Here is a 6,000-nt window from a genome sequence, read left to right as displayed (position 1 = left end):
CTTTCTCCAAGTCTCTCTGTCCTGTCTTTGTTTCTCTGTCTGTAGGGCTCCCTTTAGTATCTCCAGTAGGGCAGGTCTCTTGTTAGCAAATTCTCTCAGCATTTCTTTGTCTGTGAAAAATTTAAGCTCTCCCTCAAGTTTGAAGGAGAGCTTTGCTGGATAAAGTATTCTTGGCTGGAAATTCCTCTCACTCAGAATTTTAAATATATCGTGCCACTGCCTTCTCGCCTCCATGGTGGCTGCTGAGTAGTCACTACTTAGTCTTATGCTGTTTCCTTTGTATGTGGTGAATTGCTTTTCTCTTGCTGCTTTCAGAACTTGCTCCTTCTCTTCTATGTTTGACAGTGTGATCAGTATATGTCTCGGAGTGGGTTTTTTTGGATTTATTCTATTTGGAGTTCGCTGAGCATTTATGATTTGTGTATTTATGTTGTTTAGAAGATTTGGGAAGTTTTCCCCAACAATTTCTTTGAATACTCTTCCTAGACCTTTACCCTTTTCTTCCCCTTCTGGGACACCAATGAGTCTTATATTCGGACGTTTCATATTATCTATCATATCCCTGAGGTCCATTTCGAGTTTTTCAATTTTTTTCCCCATTCTTTCTTTTATGTTTTCATTTTCCATTCTGTCATCTTCCAGGTCACTGATTCGTTGTTCAACTTCCTCTAGTCTTGTACTATGAGTGTCCAGAATCTTTTTAATTTGGTCAACAGTTTCTTTAATTTCCATAAGATCATCCATTTTTTTATTTAGTCTTGCAATGTCTTCTTTATGCTCTTCTAGGGTCTTCTTGATTTCCTTCATATCCCGTACTAGGGTCTCATTGTTCATCTTTAGTTCTTTGAGTAGCTGCTCTAGGTGTGTCTCTTCTGGTCTTTTGATTTGGGTGCTTGGGCTTGGGTTATCCATATCGTCTGGTTTTTTCATATGCTTTATAATTTTCTGTTGTTTTTGGCCTCGTGGCATTTGCTGACCTTGATAGGGTTCTTTTAGGGTTTGTAGACCAGTTGAAGTCCTTATCTCTAATTTATCAGATCTACAGCTTCGTGGAGTACACTTTCTCTAACTAACCAGCAGGTGGCGTCCACGAGCCACCTGTTCTCCACAAGCCAGATCTCCCCTGCTTAGCCTTTTTGGTGAGTGGGGGAGTGAGTCTTGTGGGGCCCAATTGGTGTCCCAAGCTTGCGTGTGTAGTTGGTGTTGCCTGCCCTGTATGTGGGGCGTGTTTCTGGGCAGTCGGGGAGGGGGGGTGGCCCTAACAATCAAATCTCCCTGATGATCCTAGAGTTTTAAAGCTACTGCAATAGTCTAATCCTTCAGTTCAGTCCTGCCACAGTTTGTCTCTGCCACTGACCCACAAGTCTTTGGTATTGGCGTATGGCTCCTGAGACTTGCAAGTGGGCCCCTCTTCCAGGCTGTGCACCCCGGGTCCTCTGTTGAGGGATGACTGTGCTATGTCGCAGGTGAGTGCCGTCCCCCCAGGGCAGTTCTGGGCTGCTGGGCTGTGTTGGGAGGCTCCCAGTCTGCTCAAATGATGGCTGAATGGGGCTCTGTTAATTCACACTGCTCCCCCTTCCCAGCTCTGGGACATTCAGCTGAGGTTGCAGGGAAGGCTAATGTCCACGCCCAGTTTTGTGGTGTGTGCCTGTTATTTGAAGCACTTCCGTCACACTGGGTTGTCTGGGGCAGCTCTGGGCTATGGGGCTGGCGATGGGCAGGAGTGTTTCCTGTCCACCAGGATGGTGGCTGTGAGCGGACACCCCCCTTTTCTTGGGAAGTTGTGTTGTTTAGTGAATTTTCTCAGCCACTGGATTATTGCCTTTTGTCTCAGAGCTCTCTTAGTTCTGCTCTTGACTTGACGTGCCCAAATTTCAATTCTTTGAAGCTTTCTGTATTGAACTTCTTAGAGTAATTGTTTTAGAAAAAGCAAAAAGGATTTAAAAAAAAAAAAAAAAAAAAAAAAAAAAAAAAAACGGCCCTCCTCAGAGATCTAATGGGTTATTGAAATGCTAATAGACAAAGCAACCAGGGCCATTAAGGAAAAGTGCCCAGGGCAGAGAGATCAGCCTTGCTTCGGGATTTGCATATGCGCCTCAAGGCCTGATCTCCGCCCTTCCCCTTTCTGTGTTCACCAGAACTCGAAAAATCCTCTGCTTTTATTTTGGAGTTTTTCGTGTTGTTTTTTTTCTATGCCTGTCTCCTCTCTGCTGGGCTGGCTGCTCTCAGAGTCTCTGGTGTCTGGCCTCAGTCTATCTATGGTTGGAGTTTGAATCAGTAGAATGAGTTTCCGGTAAGAGCAGCCACTGCAATTCTCCCTTCTCCTTCCTGGAGCTGACAGCCCCTCCTCCCCCGGGACTGAGCCTGGCAGGGAGGGGCGCGGGTCCCCTGGCCGCAAAAACTTACAGATTTCGCTGATCTCAGCAGTTCCACGTTTTCATGAGTGTTGTATGAAGTATGCCCAAAGACAGATTGCTCTGTGGTGTCCAGTCCACGCAGTTCCTGGCTTTTTACCTACTTTCCTGGAGGAGTAACTAAAACATACAGCTCACCAGTCTGCCATCTTGCCCCGCCTCTGCTTCAGTTTATTTTTGAATTGCAAATTCAATAAAATGTGTTTATCACAGATGTAATAACTTTAATTTCTAAATTAAATTGTATTGGAGGAACAGGAAATTATAAAGCAATATGTTTGGAGAATTAGGAAAATTTAAATGGTTTGTGCATCCAAAGTATTTGCCTTGAAGCTGTCACCACACCTGACTGAGTTCACACTGGTGATGGGAGTCATGATGGATATCTCTGGATTGCACACCTCAATCATTTAGCTCTGCTTATGAGTCAGGGTGTTTGCATTTTTAGATTTAAAGGAAATTTTGAATTATTTCTTGATAAATAATACCAGTTGCCTTCCTCAGTACTTTTTCATCAAAGAGCAGTATAATAGCTAAGAAGAAATGTTCAATAATTGACAAATAGTAATCCAATACTGAATTCAATTTCATTATTGTTTTTTCTTTCAAATTAATAAAATTCAAGTTGAGCTTATTTTTTGAATTCAGGAATATGCTAAAACAAATGTAAAATATCAGTATTTATGTATCAGAGACTAATATTTGTCCTCTCGAATTGGTTCTGCCCTTCCTCTATAAGAAAACAAAGCGATAGCTGGTCACTCAGAGAGAGCCTACCCTTCCTCACCCCTTCACAGTCAGAGTAAACATGTGACTGAGTTCTCACTGATGGAATGTAAGCCCCGCATGAGTGCTCTTCCGTGTTCTTCCTCCTTCCCGCTGGTGGAAACTGGACAGGTGATGAACTGATTTCAGTATGCAGACGAGGACAATGCCCGACTAGTCATGGTCTCAGGATGATGTCATGGAGCTGGGTCCACTACACGACCTGGGCTTTTACTTGTGTGAGAGAAATAAACTTCTGTCTCCATTTAAGCCACTGCATTTTTGGATCTCTTTGCTGTAGTCTTCACCATAACTAATATCAATGGTGAACCAATATAAACCCATTCCAGGCATTGCTTTCCCCTAGAATAAGGGAAAAGAATACTTTATGTTACTAGAATTAAATGTGGTTCAAGTAATTAATTTGGGGGTAGCCCTATCCTTCCTTTCTTCCCTTCTCCCCCCCGCTCCTTCCTTCCTTCCTTCCTTCCTTCCTTCCTTCCTTCCTTCCTTCCTTCCTTCCTTCTTTCCTTCCTTCCCATGCACTACCAATTTGTTACAAGCATGCAAGACTCAGAAATTAGCAGAGAATAGGGAAAGTCACTGCATCAGTATGAAAAACAAATGTGCATCAATAAATTGCTTTGAGAGCCTTCTTTTTTTAACCTAAAAAAATGAGTTATAAGAGTGATATCATGTATAAGAAGCACTATGATAAGTGAGTTTAATTTGATCAATGATCTTTGAACTTGTGTGTTCTAAGGGCAATAAAACTCTTTAACATTGAAATACAGGGTAAATGTCCTAATTTGCCTGAGTTGCTATCACAAATACCACAAGTTGGTTTTGGCTTAAACAACAGAAATTTATTGGCTTATGGTTTTGAGGCTAGAAAGAGTCTAAAATAAAGGCATTGGCAAATCCATTCTTTCTTCCTCAAATCTGCAGCATTCTGGTGCTGGCTGCCAACGGTCCTTGGGTTCTTTGACTTTAATCTTTGCCTCCCATCACATGGCAATGTACTCTCATTTCTAACTTCTGTGACATCCAGAATCCCTTTATAAAGCCTCCAGTAATCCAGATTAAGGCTCACTCTGGTTCAGTCTGCACACCTTAATTAAAACCAACATCTTTGAAGGTTCTATTTACTATGGGTTCACACCCACAAGGATGGCGATTAAGATTAAGAACATGTGTTTGTTGGGATATGTAATTCAACCTACCACAATAAATAACTTGATTGTATTTATTTCTTAAAATATGTAGTCCTCAACATCCTTCCTGCCCATTAAAAAAATTTTAACTTAATTTTTGATAATCTGGAATTCTTAGTTATTCAATTATTGCATTAAAGCAGAACAAACTAATGAAAAAACTGAAATACAATTATAAAAATTACTGAGTAATCTGGAAACAAATACCTATTTAATTATTTCCAGAGGTTATAGACGGCTGGAGAAAGTTCTTGTCTACTAAGTAATAGGTCAGTATCAAAAAAATTGAAGAGAACAAACACTGATGCTCAAAAGGCTAAGATGTGTTTTTGTTTTGTTTTGTTTTGTTTTGTTTTGATGGGGCAGAGGTCTTGATCCCAACCTACAAGAATATAATGTTTTCAGGTTAAGATGATTCATCACTTCAAAATATGAGAGTGCCTGGGCCATGCTGTCAGATACAGAACTCTGCTCCAAGAAATGGACTGGCTCTAGGCAGAACAACAAGGTAAGAGGCATAGCTCAAAAGGCAGTTTATGTACTGAGTGCCCCACTGAGGCATGCCAGGCAGGAAATCCCTGTTCATAAACATTACCTTTAAACTTCTTGAATCATATGTACTTCCTGGCAACAATTCTGACAATAAATCGCATCACTGGAAAATATAGTTTTCATTAATACTTTTTTTACCCTCTAATGTACACTGACACTAAAAATATATATAAATATTTCCTCCTTTAAGATATTATAGTGGAAAATGTTCACTAGCCAGAATCCATTATCTCTTTTCTCCTTCCAAAGTGTATCCTAATATTATTTAGGTACCTATATCTTGGTTGTGTAGCTTAAGTGCCTCAAAGAAAGCCCCGAAAGTGGGCCTGGTAGTATTAATGCTAATTCACTCACAGTTTTTAAATTATTGGCTCAGAGAAAGCACAGGCAATAGTCAAGCTATTGAGACTGGTAGTGGTTTGCAGGGAGCTATGGGAAAGTTCCTCTTCACTGTTCTGAAAGAATTTCTGGGAGTCACCTTTCTTACATTTGTGACAAACAAATATGTAGGTATCTTCAGTTGCTACATCATCTTAAGACCAGATAGTGGAGTAATATGAGAAGGAAGGTAACAGTGGAGGTTAGAGCAGAGAAAAAGAAAGAACTTGGAGTTTGATTCCTTCCTAGTATGCTAGCTCAGCCAGACTCAGAGCCAGCCTTGTCTTTAGATTTTCAGTTACGCTAGCCAAAACATTTTCCTACTATGTAAACTAGTTTGGATTAGTTTGTTTTTAAATTATCCCTAGCTGCTTGTAAAACATGGCGATATCTCTCTCCTCGTGTCTGCTTTTCTCAACTTCCAGCTCTTCCTGTGGCCTTCCCTGGCTGCGTCTGAATTTCCTCCTTTAATAAGGCCTGCCCTTATCCAATCTGACCATTGCTAAATGAGATTTTGGAAGATCCTGTTCACAAAGGAGTCTGCATCATAACTGACAATACGTCTTCAAAGGGTCCTATTGACAAATGAATTCACATCCATGGGAAGGCAGATTATGACTAAGAAAATGTTTTTGTTGGGGTACATAATTCAATACCAAACCTATATATACACGTAA

This window comes from Choloepus didactylus, chromosome 3 (genome assembly GCF_015220235.1).
Source record: "Choloepus didactylus isolate mChoDid1 chromosome 3, mChoDid1.pri, whole genome shotgun sequence".
Lineage (NCBI taxonomy): Eukaryota > Metazoa > Chordata > Mammalia > Pilosa > Megalonychidae > Choloepus > Choloepus didactylus.
The sequence above is the reverse complement of the archived record's forward strand: the minus strand, read 5'-3'. Positions refer to the sequence as shown.